The sequence below is a fragment of the Malaclemys terrapin genome, chromosome 2, assembly GCF_027887155.1.
Source record: "Malaclemys terrapin pileata isolate rMalTer1 chromosome 2, rMalTer1.hap1, whole genome shotgun sequence".
NCBI lineage: Eukaryota > Metazoa > Chordata > Testudines > Emydidae > Malaclemys > Malaclemys terrapin.
Window position 1 is genome coordinate 157,096,213 of NC_071506.1, and position 16,438 is coordinate 157,112,650.

At 40.0% G+C, this 16,438-nt stretch overlaps 1 protein-coding gene across 3 annotated transcripts in view; it reads left to right on the forward strand.

Moving 5' to 3' along the window:
• Window positions 1-16,438, forward strand: part of CTNND2 (catenin delta 2) — a 1,183,216-nt gene that overhangs the window by 735,469 nt on the left and 431,309 nt on the right. The window lies entirely within an intron of this gene.

Below are 16,438 nucleotides of genomic sequence, written 5' to 3' on the forward strand. Positions count from 1 at the left end.
GTCCAGTTCTCCAATTTATCAAGATCTCTCTGAATTTTAGTTGTATTAGGGTTACCATTCGTCCGGATTCCCCCGGACATGTCCGGCTTTTTTGAGTTAAAAATAGCGTCTGGGGGGAATTTGTCAATGTCCGGATTTCCCCCCATGCAGAGCATGCGCGGCTTACAGGGCAGCCGGCCGGATCGTGCCACTCGCACGGGGCTCCGGCAGCCTGAGCCCTTCCTCCACTTCCCCCTCCTCTCCCCTGCAACTTGAGACCAGTCCCCTCCTCTCTCTCCCTCCCTCCCCCTCCCTGCATTCGCAGATCGCCAGCCGGCCGTTCGCCTCGGCCTCCGGCAGTCTGGAGCTCCGACCCTGCTCCCCTCCCCCTGCTGCTGAGCACGCTGCTCTGCAGCACAGTAAGGGGGCCGGGGGTCGGAGAAGCGGCAGGGAGGTTCTGGAGGGGGTAGTCAAGAGACAGGGAGCAGGGGGAGGGTTGGATGGGTCAGGAGTTCGGGGGGGCTGTCTGGGGGTTGGGGGTGTAAGGTTTTGGGCAGTCAGAGTACAGGTGGGGGGGTCTCAGGAGGGGGCAGTTAGGGGACAAGGCACAGGGAGGCTTAGGTAGGGGGTGGGGTTCTGGAGGGCAGTTAGGAGCAGGGATCCCAGGAGGGGGCAGTCAGGGGACAGGGAGCAGAGGGGTTTAGATGGGTCAGGAGTTCTGGGGGGGGCTGTCAGGGGGTGGGGGTGTGGATAAGGGTTGGGGCAGTCAGGGGACAGGTAGGGGTAGGGTCCTAGGGGGCCAGTTAGGATGTGGGGAAGGTCTCAGGAGGGGGCAGTCAGGGGACAAGGAGCAGGAAGGCTTAGGTAGGGGGTGGAGTCCTGGGGGGCAGTTATGGGCAGGGGTCCCAGGAGGGGGCAATCACGGGGACAAGGAGTGGGGGAGAGGGTTGGGGATTCTGAGGGGGTGGGAAGTGGGAGGGAGTGGAAGGGGCAGGGGCGGGGCTAGGGCAGGGCTCCTCCCGTCCTCTTTTTTGATTGTTGAAATATGGTAACCCTAGTTGTATCCTCCAAAGAGTTTGCAACCCCACTCCACCTTTGTGTTATCTGAAAATTTAATCAGTATGCTCTCTAGTCCTACATTCAGCTCATTAATAAAGATGTTAAATAACACTGGACCCAGAACAGATCCCTGTGGAACCCCACTTGAGACCTCCTTTCAATAGGACATGATTTCTTTGTTCGTGGTTGTTTAACCAATTATGTATCCACTTAGTGGTAATTCTACAGAGCCTGCATTTCTCCAGCTTACTTATGAGAATGTCATGTGAGACTGGGTCAAAAGGCTTGCTAAAGTCCAGGTATATTATGTCCTCTGCATTCTCCCTATCCACCAAACCAGTTAACTTGGCAAAGAAGGAAATCAAGCTGGTTTGGCATGATTTGTTCTTGATAAGTCCCTGCTGCTTGCTGGTGATCACCCCTTCATCCTCCAGGTATTTGCAAATGGAATGTTTTATACATTGCTCTAGTACATTTGCAGGTATTGAGGTTAGGCTGACTGGTCTCTAGTACCTCAGCTCCTCCTTTTTCCTCTTTTAAAGATTGGCACTATCACTTTTAGGCTAGACTACTTCAATTCTCTTTATGTAGAACTGCCATTGAAATCTTCCTAGAACAGTGGTCCCCAAACTGTGGGGCACAGAGGAATGTTCAAGCAGGCACAGCAGGGCCCGGGCCAGCCCCCACGGAGGAGCGGGGAGGGAGTGCCACCCAGCCCCGCTCTGCCCCCAGCTCTACTCCAGGCACAGCTTTGCTTCCGGCCCCAACCCCAATTGTAGCGCTGGTCTCAGCTCCTGGCTCCCTGCATAGCCATAGTCCCACTCCTGGCCATGGCCCCAGCCTTGCCCCCAGCCTCAAGCCCCGACCACAGCCCAGGTATGGCTCTGCCCCTGACCCTGGCTGTAGTCCCAACCTCCTCCCCCCCACGGTTCTGCTCCTGGCCACAGATCCACCCCCAGCCCCTGGCTCCCAGCCCAGCTGCGATTCCAGCCCCAGCTCCGACCCCAGCTTGTAACCACCGTTTGGGGAGGGGGAGGGCAGACAGGGGTAAGGGAGGGGAGCAGTGTAAAATGTTTGGGGACCTAGAAGCTGTAACTAAAGCAGAATACAGCTGTCCATATAATGAGTATGGCAAACTGCAGTGAATAGACAACACATTGTCTGAGGTCTGCCTTCTTGTTTGCTCTAAGTGCAATTGTAGGTGCTTGTGAAAACCACTGAAGCTCAGAAAGATTCAGGTGGGACCCAGTTCTTTGAAAGAGAGCTTCTGACCCAAAATCCCCATTGCAGCATTTACTGTGCCAGTTAAGATTAGATGGACAATTCTTGGTGTTAGTTCCTGGACTTGAACTCTTTAGAACATTAGAACTCATTCTCCGTTTAGGGTTTCGCCTCTGGAATTTCCTTCCCATACCCATCAGCTGCAACCAGAATCTAGTGAGCTTTGTGACTCAGTGCAAGAAATGCAAGATGTATTTATTCTGATTTTGTTTTGTATGATTTTTGTTTTGTTTTTAGGTTTTGACTTTTTATTACTAGAAAAATGACTCAGTTGTGCTGCCATTGCTGTAGCCATCAGTTTTGTGTTCTCAATCGGACTTATTTTGGGTAGTTTTATGCAAGTGATATTTTTGTGAGGGTGTTTTTTTTGTAAAATGTGTAGTAAGTTTATAGCTGCCAGGGCGATAGGTGTTGTATGAATAAATAAAATGAATTAAAAGTGAGAACCATAGTCTATTTTCTCTGTACAGTTTTTTCTGACAATTTGCTTTAGATAAATTGGCATGACCTCAGTATTTCATTATTCTTTTTATTTGCTTATACTTGCTAAACTTCCCTTTATTTAGTAGAATACCTAGGTATTCCTCTAAATTCTATGGTGATGTTACTTACTTATATAAGGTTACTTTTAAGTCTTCGTGGAGGCTGCTATTGTATTTATAGGTAGATTATTTTGTCTGCATATTGCATTTTTACATACATTTCAGTAATACAAAGGAGCTGTTTAACAAATACTCATAATTAATTCACCTATATTTTAACAAAGGCTAATCCATGTTCCAGTTTTCTTTCAGTGGCATAATTGCAATAATATTATATAGATTATCTGGAAAAGTTTCTTTACATGTAATTGTCCTTAAAAAGTTGTGTATGTACTATGAATTCTATTTTAGATGTAATGCTAACCCAAATTATTAACCAAACCAAGATGAATGTGGAATATATTGGTGGTTCTCTAAAGAAAAATGTTATTTCATTGTGCTGAGTGGGATGATGAAAGTTAATAAAGCCTGTTTTCCCTAGAAAGTCACAAAAGAACCACATAGTGGTTCTTAGTGATATATAGAAATCAGTGGTCTCATTTGAATGTTTAGCTAGAAGCCTCTATGGAAAAAAGTTTGAAATTAACTTTACATCAAAGATGACTTTTATGTAAAGGAATACATACTATCTTATGGTCCTCTATCTATACTCTTAATAAAATATAAGTTTAAGCAATAATTTTTTAAGGCTATTGCCCACAACATTTTAATACTTCTTACATGTCTATTAACATGCAGTATGCATAGTAAAACCAAATTACAAAATAAAGTCGCACATATTACTTCTTTTTTTCTGATAGCAACCCCCAAATGTAATATAAGGTTCTGAACTTCAACAGTGCAATTTCAGAGACCTAGAACACATGCTTGCAAACAGAACATGTTGTCATAGTCAACACAGAATAGTAGTGCTGGGTTACTGGGTAGCTTGGCTGTTTTGGAACCAGTTAGGCGTTTGTGTACATAGCCCTGGCCTCTGGAGGCTCTCTTGAGCTCTACAGGGATGTGTGAAGGTTGGATGCTTAGACCTCATTGTTTCTTGGGCAGAACAGGGTTATTGATCACTTTCTTGTACCCTATATAGGGTTGTCGTATGGAGAGGAAGGACTGGCTATTAGATACTAAATAAACACTTTTCTTCCTTTACTGAGTTGCAGTTCTTGCGGAACAAGCGTTAAGTGTAGGATCTATAAGACATGCTATGGTTTTCTTCACTGTATACCTGTTTTTTGGGGTATATTCAGCCGTATGCGCTAACATTATCTTTCTATTTCTACAGCTGCTGAGCTGAATGCTTTGCAATAACATCAGTCTGTCTAAGCAAGAAAGAGCTAATGTTGCAAAACAAGCTTTTGTGCTTCAAAATTGAGTCAAATCTATTATTAATAATAATTAATTATTACTACTACTATCTTTGTGCGGATAAAAAAAACAGGCATTAAGCCCCCCCCTCCCCCCCCCTTAAAAGGTTCTGCCCTGGGATCATAACATGCTTTTATTTTGAAGTCAGAAACCGTCATGGAGCAGTGGTTAACTACCCAGACAACATACCTGCTGTTGCCTGGTATCATTCTCTAGTAATATCATGCTGTCTCTGGAGAACTCAACCTTGAGCTGGAGCGGCTAGTGAAAGGAAAGTTAGAAAAGTTGATTTATATTAGAAAACATTGGTGTCTGTTCCAGTTATGCACAATATTTCCTTTTAAAGTTTGTTTTTATTTAACTTAAAATTGAAGGTTTGGGTTTTGGGTTTTGTTTGAAAGAATAGGGGAGAAAAATGAACTGCCAACCCAGTAAAAAGCTATATTTCATGACTTTGTCTTTTATTTTCTGTCTCAGTAAAGGCAGATTGCTGCTGTTGGGTGGTGATGTTTTTTTGGTGTTTGTGTTTATTCCCCCCAGTTCAGCTCTCTGTCTCAGAAATGAAACAGGAATTATCTCCCCAAACCTGTTCGTGATTTTTAATCTGCTGTCTGTAGCCGGCTATCTCTACCTCTTATCTCATTTTAGCTCCCAGTCACATTTCTCCTTTTCCTCTAGACATTTATTTGTGATGAAATGTTTTAAGTAGGTGAATGCTTTTGAGCAGAATGAGGACAGTACCTGGAAAAGAAAAGGCTTTCACAAAATATAAATGTACTGACTCTTTTTGTGAAAACTTCTGCATTTGGAGCTGTACAGAATTAAAAAGATGCAATAGTGGTTTGCAGTTCAGAAAAGCATTGAGGGATTGTAAAAGTAAATATAAAAAAATGACGGAAACACATGTAGGAGGTTTTTCTTTGTTTTTAACACAGAATAGCAGAATTAAGGTTTTACATATGGGTGAAAACAATTTGTCCTGAAACTTCATCGAAAACAAAATGAACCATGCTAATTTTTTTCAGGTTCAAAAATGTAAGCATTAGAATTTTTATTAAATCCTAATACATTTTTTTCACTTTTTAGCTCCTGAGGTGCAAGTATTAAAGTCCGATAAGAGAGACTGCTTTTGCGGTATCAGTAGTGCAGCTATAAAACCAAAGCGTATTGAAAATTTCAAAAATTTTGAAACCTAATCTCATGAGATTTCCAACCTGATTTTCAGACCAAAGAAGTTCATAATGCTGTATGTTTGGAGGAGGTTCATATGATATCCCATATATAAAATCATTACCATGCTTGCTGTACAATAGATAATCTGTACTAAATCAACTGTACTGGACATTTTATGAGAATTTATTAAAATTATATGAATTTGTATCTATCATCATATCATCTTGAGACATTGCATACATATGCATTTCAACAAAAATCTACCTCTCCTTTGATCATGCTTGAGAATAAAACAAACTGAATGCATTTTTCATCTGTTCTATAGATAAGATATTTTTCCTGCCATAAAAATCATTGTCTGACTGTTTGCTTGCCAGCAAAGAGCCTATAACCACAAACAAAACAAACCACCTACACTGGGGGTCAACTGTGTGCAAACTACACACAAAGCATGAGTAAATAGGCTTTACACAGGGGATCTAACAGAAACTGGGCGGGGAGGGAGGCAAGCAGGCAGGAGTCCCTCTTCCAAACCCAAGAACCTGTATATTATAGCATGTGTTCACTTTGTTATGGTCTGATACCACAGCATGAACCAGAACTGAGCAGGGGGATACAATATGCAAAAAACCTCCAGAAATCACATGTATCAAAAACCTAACTTGTGATCAGGCTTTTCAGTCCGGTCAGAGTTTGTACAAGGGGTGAGAGGAGCATTCCCCCAAAAAGGAGGGCTGAAAAAAAATGCAAGGCTTCTGAAAACCTTAAAATAAATAAATAAAGTGGAAACATTAAGTATCAAATGTACCATATGTTTAAAAAATGAGAACTAATATACGTGGTGTAGAAATATTTTTTTTACTTATTTAAACTGCTGAGAAATACTATTTGGGGAAAAGGATACCCACTTAAGAAGGCGGCACTACAGACCATATTGCTTGTTCTGTTTAATACATATCTTGGGTATGCTGGAGGCATTTGGTGACACACCCAATGCATGCATTAGCTAGTTCAGCCATATGGCCTGTTGTGTTTTACTGGTTAATTTAACCATCTGTCATGTAAATAATGTTTAAAACTTGTATTCATTTTGAATGCTTGGGTTCACTATGCTTTCTTCTCTCCTTGGTCTCTTGGTCCCCAGGGTGCTGCACATTAAGAGCATTATTCTGTTCCTTGACATATCTCAAAAAATGTAGCTGTGTGGTATCTCTGTGCACTATGAATAAGAGTGATATCCTCATTCAGTTCTTATTTGGCCAGAATTGCTACTGAGGTCAATGGGAATTTTGTCTGAGTCAGGATTTGTCCCTGGATTATATCACCATTATGGTACATCATATACATATTTCAACCATTTCTATACTTATATATGTGCTGACATTTTTTCTTCTATGTGCTTCTCTTTGGTTCTCAACCAGTATTCATTGTCATTTCTTTACTGCATATAATGAAACCAGTTTAATAGCTGAAGTCAACAGTATGAGATAAATAAAAGATCATTTGTTAAAACTTCTACGGTTAAAAAAGTTGAGCTGGCATAGTATATGTCTGATCGGGACTAGTGTGAAAAGTTTTTACAGAGAAATAGGTCACCTAATTTCCTTTTCCTCGCCGATTAATTTAACATTCTATATTGAGATATACTATAACTGGAATTGTAGTCTCCAGAATGCAATGCATTGAAGTAGTTTGGAATTTTCTCTAGACACTGAGATTTCACTATGTCAGTCAATGAAAGAGACTTCTGCTGTATATAGGAGTCCCCCATTTCTCACATCTTGCTCCTGAGCATTACAAGCAAAAGGTACATATTGACCAACAATACATTTACTTAACTAGCATGTGTCAAAGTTAGATTCAGGACTCACAATTTGTTAGACCACTCTGTTTATTAGCACAGCGCTCTGCTAATACACTTAGATAATGTGAGCACCATGCAAGACCCACACTACCTTATTTTATACAGATAAAAAGGGTGCGAACTTAACAAGAGGACAAAGAAAGCAGAACTGACAAGTTTGCCTGAGGCTAGACATACATATTCAATTTCCTTACTAACTTTTGCAGATCTCTGGTTAATGTTCCACCATTAGCTTAAGTGGACTCTTCGTTTATGCCTTAATGTTTCTTTTCCTGACAGCTGTATTTCAACATTCCTTATTTCTGCTTAAAAGTACATACAGCATTTCTTTAATCCATTCTATTTTTGCAATATAATTCATTCCACTTTCACACATGTATTGTACACTTTTTTTTGTAAGGACAGTAGCATTTCATGACATGCTTCTCAGAGAATAAATAGGCATGTCAATGAATTTTCAGCTGTAGGATGCCATTTAGGTCAAAATTCCCAGTGTGACATATTTCACTACACTGAAGAGCATACTGCATTCCAAAGCTAGAAAAAACGGCAGTCCTTTTTAATTTTGTGTATGAGCCATTGTGTCACTTCACCTATGGGCATACTGGAATGGGACATCTACTGTTACAACTTATATTGAATTATCCATACACATTAAATGAATAATATTAACCATACTCTATGTCTCATGAAAACCTTACAAATGCAGATCAAAGGAGTTCCAGTCATTGCCTTATGAACCCAATTTTCCAGACTGCATTACATCACACGGTGCTAAGTTTGGCACTTGGAACTTTGAGTCATCTGAAACATTATGAAAATCACATGTAGCCAGTCAGCAGCTGAGTAGATCTGTGTGTGGTGTTTACCTAAGTGTTGCACTCAGTAAACCTGTTATTGAGAAACGTGTCAGATGGTGTGTGTGGTTAAAGCGACCAGCTTTGAGCCAAATCATATCTCATTAATGGGGTTCCCGTATTATACACCTGGTGAACCTGCCACTTCGGTGAATGGAGGTTTGTTGTTGGAGCAAGAATTTGGAATTGAGGCCTGCTGCTAACCCTTCAAATGCATAGTTTATCCTACTTTTTGGTGATGATTCATGTGTGTATCTTTCATGGGTTTCCTATGGCACAGTGTTGGTTACCTGCTGCCACCACCAAGTTTCTCACTTGGAAATTTTACCACAGGGCGCCACTGCCTCTCCTCACTCATTACAAGGACCCTATCCCGATGAATTGGGGTCTCAGTTAGGTATGGTAGGTATTTTTCAAAGGCCACTGCAGAAATCCCCCTTCACCACAGCTGCACTCCAGACTCCAGTCAACAAACTTGTACTTTATTATTAAAACCTATGAATAACTCAGGCACTAATAAGCTGGCAGGATCCACTGTCCTATTTAAGTCCTGGCAAGTCTCATTTCATAATCTAGTTCAGGCTTCCTTTTTATAACCCATGGAGTCCAGTGTCCCAGTCTGGTCTCTCTGCCACCATCCAGGATGGCCCCTAGAACCAAATGAGACCTCACAGAATGCTTAGGTTTCAAACCACTGTCTCACTTCCACCCACATATTTTATCTATCACATACCTAATACCTAAAATAGTATGGACATAGCACAACCCCTAATGTTCTCCTCAGGACCAGTGGCTGTACTGAGCTCTTAGACCTAGAGAGGAGGGGAGTGCATTCCTTTGCTCAACTCTAGCTGTTCAGAGCATAACCTTGGATGTCTAAGAGCCCTATCCAATGGTCCAGCGGATGATTGGTGGCTGAAACAGGAGAATTTCACGGGGGGAATAAAGAAGTAATGTGATATATAAGGTTCTATCGGTGGTCATATTCACCTGATGAACTAGAGAGATTAAGATCTAGCTTTAAAGTATTTTTTTTTTAATTACAATTAGACATATGTATTTTGGCAATTTATTGAAATGTATATAATATACACAGACTGTAATTGCTCCTTTGTCTAGTAAATAGATATTTAGTCGATTTGATTTACATTTTTCAACCAAAAAATGTTCTCTGTCAAAAATGATTTTTTTGGGGGGGAGGGGGGAAACATTCATTTCCCACTATTTTTATAGTAACTTCTAAACATTAAAATTTCCTTTTGTTTTCAGTTTATTGAAATTTTCATTTCAATTTTCAAAACCCAATAACCTGACATTTTGGATTTTTTTCCCCATTCCCCCCCTTTTTTTTCCACTGAATAATAATATAATTAATGGAGATATCCCATCTCCTAGAACTGGAAGGAACCTTGAAAGGTCATTGAGTCCAGCCCCCTGCCTTCACTAGCAGGACCAAGTACTGATTTTGCCCCAGATCCACAAGTGGCTCTCTTAAGGATTGAACTCACAACCCTGGGTTTAGCAGGCCAATGCTCAAACCACTGAGCTATCCCTTCCCCTAATGCAATAGAATGAATATCTAGGGATTTTCTTTTGTTTTTTTCCTCACTTTTTACTTTCAGACACTTCATAAATGATCTAAAAAAGGGGTAAATAGTGAGTGGCAAAGTCTGCAGATGATATATTACTCATGATAGTTAAATACAAAGCTGACTGCGAAGAGTTACAAAGGGATCTCACAAAACTGGGTGACTGGGCTATAAAATGCCAGATGAAATTAAATGTTGATTAATGCTAAGTAATGCACACTGGAAAACATAATCCCAAATATACACACAAAATGATGGTGTCTAAATTGGCTGTCACTACTCAAGAAAGATATCTTGGAGTCGTGCATAGTTCTCTGAAAACATGTGCTCAATCTGCAGTGGCAGTAAAAAAAGCTAACAGAATGTTTGGAATCATTAGGAAAGTGATAGATAAGACAGAAGATATCATATTGCCTCTATATAAATCCATGGTATGCCCACATCTTGAATCCTGCGTGCAGATGTGGTCACTCCAGCTCCAAAAAGATACATTGGAATTGGAAAAGGAACAGAAAAGGGCAATAAATATGATTAGGGGTAAGGAACAGCTTCCATATGAGGACAGATTAATAAGACTGAGTCTTTTCAGATGGGAAAAGAGATGACTAAGGGGGATACGATAGAGGTCTATAAAATCATGACTGGTGTGGAGAAAGTAAATAAGGAAGGGTTATTTAATCCTTCTCATAACACAAGAACTAGTGGTCACCAAATTAAATTAATAGGCAGCAGGTTTAAAACAAACAAAAGGAAGACAGGATACTGGGCTAGACGGACCTTTGGTCTGACCCAGTATAGCCATTCTTATGATGCCAAAGGCATCTGCATCTGATGAAGTGGGCATTCACCCACGAAAGCTTATGCGCCAATACTTCTGTTAGTCTTAAAGGTGCCACAGGACTCTCTGTTGCTTTTTGAACATGTGGACACCAAAACTGAATGCAGTATTTGAGTAACGGTCTAACCAATGTCCTATACAGAGGTAAAAATCACCTCCCTACTCCTAAACCCTACTCCCCTGCTAAAACATACAAACATCAGATTAGTCTGTTTTGCCACAGCATCACACAGAAAAATCATGTTGATTGGTTGTCTGCTATAAAAATATAAGAACAGCCATACTGGGTCAGATTAAAGGTCCATCTAGCCCAGTATCCTGTCTTCCAACAGTGGCCAATGCCAGGTGCTTCAGAGGGAATGAACAGAACAGATAAACATCAAATGACTCACTCGTTTTAAAAAACCTTAAAACTAGTGGATTTTTGCTGTGATGTGACCTTTGTAGGTTGTAATATATCACATATATTGGGAGAAAGCAGATTCAGAGGTGAATAAATGAGAAGAATGGTTGGACAGTGAGGTAGATTGGTATGAAGTTATGAGGATGGAGCACTAAGGGCATTGATACAGTGGAGGAACAAGATTTGGTATCAGATGGGTTACAATAGTTCAGTATGGAGGAGTTTTGTGTTCAGTTTTGGTTTAACTGATTAGTCTTGTGGCAAGGGACTATGGGAATGGTATTGGCCTAAAATAATTATTTTCATTCAGATAGAAGTGAGAGACCTACTAGCTTGAGAAGGTGGTTTTGTGGGAGGTTGTTACTCCTTGCCTTGATACTAGGGGAACTAGAGAGTATAACGACTTCCAAGCCAGGTAAGGCAGGGTGGTGTTTGGAGAGGTTGTTTATTGTTCTCTCCCTCCACATACATATCATACATACATACATACTCAACATAGTTGAGTATATCCAAGGTGGAGAAAGGGAGAGAGAGTTTGCCTTTCTTTAGAAGAAGGATCTTGCACCTTGTCTGGGACAGTCTTGCTTGGAACCTCAGCTATGGCCATTCTCATGGCTGAGAAGATTAAGCAACTTTAATATATGCAAGATATATGGATTGATGTTGGTGCCTTGGTTTATCTATGCCCTGTAGGTATGATATGTGGCTAATTCAGTTTTTAGAATCTTTGATTTATAATTGATGATGCTCAAACCTTTTTCTGTATAGCATAGACATGACTGGAAATATAGCTGGTCTTTATCTTCCCTTCCTTGTCAGTGTTACTAGGGTTAGGGTTCTATTCTGTCAGCTTTTCTTTCCAGCATTTTGCTGAGGCAGTTAGGGCAGATAGTAAGTTGCCTTTGGCATCATAAGAATGGCTATACTGGGTCAGACCAAAGGTCCATCTAACCCGGTATCCTGTCTTCTGACAGTGGCCAATGCCAGGTGCTTCAGAGATAATGAACAGAACAGGTAATCATCAACTGATCCATCCCCTGTCGCCCATTCCCAGTTTCTGGCAAACAGAGGTTAGGGACACCATCCCTGCTCATCCTGGCTAATAGCCATTGATGGACCTATCCTCCATGAACTTATCTAGTTCTTTTTTGAGCCCTGTTATAGTCTTGGCCTTCACTACATCCTCTGACAAAGAGTTCCACAGGTTCACTGTGCGTTGTGTGAAGAAATACTTCCTTTTGTTTGTTTTAAACCTGCTGCCTATTAATTTAATTTGGTGACCCCTAGTTCTTGTGTTATGAAAAGGATTAAATAACACTTCCTTATTTACTTTCTCCACACCAGTCATGATTTTATAGACTTCTATCATATCCCCCTTAGTCATATCTTTTCCAAGCTGAAAATTCCTAGTCTTAGTAATTTCTCCTCATATGGAAACTGTTCATCAGTATACATATGACACATTGCTCTATGTCTTGTTTGCTGAGATTGGGATTTGGATAATTGTGAGTTACTGGAAGTTTGATTCAAACACAACAGCGATGATGTTAGATTTAGGGGAAGGATCTTTAGGGTACAATGGGATCCCCATTGGAATTAGAGTCCAAATTGGCCTCAGTGACCAAAAATGTTTTTTTCCACCCCTCTATACCTGGTAAGATATTTGTGTCTGCTTTTCTTATCTCATGACCTTGACACTTTTCCAGACATTTTGTCCTCTACACTGGATTACTGAATATGATGTCTAGAACACTGTTTCTCAATGACCGGTCTGTGGACCGGTGCCGGTCCCTGAGATTTCCCTGATGCAGTTTAGAAAGGCAACAAGCCAGTCCCTGGTATCAAAAAAGTTAAGAAACACTGGTCTAGACTGACCCTTAAACATCATCCTTGAAGCTTCAGCTGTTGCAGAATGCAGCCATCTGCCTACTTTGTCCGGTTAGCACCAGGGAGCATACTATACCTGTTCTTTGCCAATTGCACAGGTTTCCTGTATGTTTCTGTCTGTGATTGGAGGTGCTAACTCTGTTCTATTGGACAACAAATAACCTGTAGCAATCCAGAAATATGTTTTAATAAATGCCACTGTCCTATGAGGATCAGGGGAGCACTATTGAGCTGGGGTCCATGGGATTTACTTCTAGATCCCTGAGCTCTGTACAATTTAAAGGCTCTGTAGAACCTGAAACCCATCCCCCTAGATTGGAACAGGCAATAGAAATGTAATGAGACTGAAATAACAATTTTTGTGGCCTTTTTCTGAGGGGAGTGTTTTGGTCCTAAAAGTCTCCAGAAATACAATATCAAAATCTGGGAGCTGATTTTCAGAGATGTTGAGCCACCTGTGGCTCTCATTAACTCTCAGCTTCTCTGAAAATCATACATATAGACTTTTTGATGGGTGGAATACATGCTTCAGAAATCAGTCTCTGTTTTTCCCTATTCTGATAGTTTTTGGCTAGCTGATTATTTTATTATTTTTGTCAGATTTAAAGTAAAATGTGAGGTAAAATCATGTTGCTCCCACACTTAGAATTTGTTTGACAAATTAAACCTAGGTCAGAATTATAAAAAATAAAACAAAACTTGAAAATAGGAACTGGATAATGAAAATGCTAATAGGCCAACAAGTATAGAAATATTAGCAAATTTCTCTCTTTCTTTCTCTAAAACAGTCCTTTTTGCAAGGCTAAAGTGCTGAAATGAATGTTCTGCCTTTTTGTCTCACAATAAAGCTTTAGTGTTTTGGCAAAAGGCCATGAGTCAGTCAGTGCTGCTAGTTTCCATTATTTCCTGTTCAAATATTGGCACTTGATTATTTAGAGTGAAAGTGGCAAAATCACACATCATCTCATAGGAATGAATCATGTTCCATGTTGCTACTGCACATGTTAAAGGCTCATATCAGTTGAAAGTACACATTTCTTGATTTATACAAGTACACATCTTGACAAGTGCTGTGCTTGATACTCATTTATACCAACCAAATTGTGCACTGATAATTATCAAATTATGCAAAATAATGTACACTGTACATAACATTATTCTGTAGTTTCATTAAGTAGCTCATCAACAGAAAAGCTGCAAATCTGTCAGGAAGGATAATAAAATGTAACTGTTTATATTTATTTGAATTCTCACCATCTATGAAGAGAAATGAAAGTAACTGATGTGAAAGTACAAATTCTAATAAAGTGATAAACCTGATCTCTAAAATATAATATCTGTTATGTTGTGTTGAGGTTTCTATTTTTCAAAATGTTTATTACATATTTTACTGACTTTTTGTCTTATTTGAGAATCTTTAGCAGGTAACCCCAAAATTATGGGGGAAAGAATCACTATTCACTACTTAGAACCCAATCCTGAAAACACTAGCGCAGGTACTTCAAGTACATAGGTAGTCCAAATGATTTCAGGGGCTTCCCAGCTCTGTCACTTATCTGCTGTGTGACCTAGGGTGAGTCACTTCAGCTCTCTGAGTCTGTTTCCACGCCCATCCCTTGTCTGTCTTGTTTATTTAGATTGTTAATTCTTTTGGGGCGGGGGCTGTCACTTGCTATGTGTTTGTACTGTGCCTAGCCCAAGGGAGCTCTAAACTCAGATGGCCCTCTAGGTCAGGGGTTGGCAACCTTCGGCATGTGGCCCATAAAGGTAATCTGCTGGTGGGCCGCGAGACATTTTGTTTACAATGACCGTCCGCAAGCACAGCCCTCTGCAGCTCCCAGTGGTCACGGTTCACTTTGTTCCCGGCCAATGGGAGCTGCAGGAAGCAGCGGACAGCATGTCCCTGTGGCACGCGCTGCTTCCCGCAGCTCCAATTGACCGGGAACGGCGAACCATGGCCACTGGGAGCTACAGGGGGGCCATGCCTGCAGATGGTCAATGTAAACAAAATGTCTCGTGGCCCACCAGCAGATTACCTTGATGGGCCGCGTGGCGAAGGTTGCCGACCTCTGCTCTTGACAATACTATAATGAAAATAATAATAAAAAGGGATTATGTGGTTTTTAAAATTAAACAAATATATAAGGGATTGTAGAATCAGGACTTTAGGTCCTTAAGAGAAAATTTTTAGTGTTATATAAAAGAGGAGTTGAATTATGCCTTCTGACACAAAATTAGTAGCATAACCATTTTAAAATGTATTAAAAAGATTAAGATATGCTGCCACTCAAGTTAGTGGAAAAGTTCCCAGTGATTTCAGTGGAAGCAGGAATGAGGACTGAATCCATCACATCACTCTCAACAGCAGCACTCATTTGTAAATTAGTGAAAGAAAGGACACCATTTATAATTCTTCAGTAGTTAATTTATTTCTTTCAGAGATCACATTCTTTCTGACCAAAAGACTTATAGGGAGAAAGTTTGATAAATGGCTTCTAAAATGTTGCCCTCAATTTTTCACATATTTTTTTCAACACAAATGGAATTAAACAGAAAGCAAAATTGTTCATACAAAAACTTGGAAGTCATCAAGAACATGTTAGCATTTTTACGCCCAATCAGCAGGATGGTGAACCTTTCTGGAGGTGTTAATCTCCTCTGAGAATCAGGTTCAAAGAATTTGGGTTTGAGACTTTTGAAAATTTGGCCCACAATACATTGCTGTTTTCTCCATCTGTGGTAATCGTGACCACTTCCTGATATCTACAGTAGTTGCAAATAAAGTCATCTTTGGAATTCTTGGTAAGGTATCCAGAACAGCAGAAGGTAACATGAGTTCTTGTCAATGGCTGTGGTGATAACAAATCACATACTGGATTGATTGATCGATTATCTACTGATCAATTATTGATCTTTCTTTCTTTCTTTCTTTCTTTCTTTCTTTCTTTCTTTCTTTCTTTCTTTCTTTCCCCCTCTAAAAAATCTGTTCTGTGTTGTCTCTAAACCTTCAACAGCTTCCCAATTCTAGAGAATGTGCTTTCATCTCAGAACTGTTGGGTATTTATTTTTGCGCCTTGCATTATAATATTTTGCAAAATGAAAATACTGTTTACCTTTTGTATGTTTTACTTTTGTATGGCTTCCCCCAATTTCATTCTTGGAAATAGATCACAAAGCAGACAAACATAACCAAGATACTTATGTTAAAAAGTGAAACAAATGTTTAAGCTAATTGCCAAATCTGGAAGTTTACAAGTTTCTCTGTTAATAACCTGATAGTAAAATATTACTTTTTATTATTAGAATAAGAAAAATAGGGATAAACTCTTCAGTCTTGTAAAATGCAGATTCATCTTTTTTAAAAAATATTTCTAACTACATCTTTAAAAGATTGTATTTCCTGAAGATATGTTTAATTTATTCATCCCCAGAGGACTTAGTCTGTGAAAAGCCCTAGCAGTCTGGTTTCTACACAGTCTAGGACAAAAGTGCTGATGAGGCATATCTGCTCTGTCAGACTTCACGTGAAGCAGTGAGAAGGTCTGCTTTGATGATGTGAACAACACATTTATTCATCAGCTTTAACTTATTTCATTTGTAGATT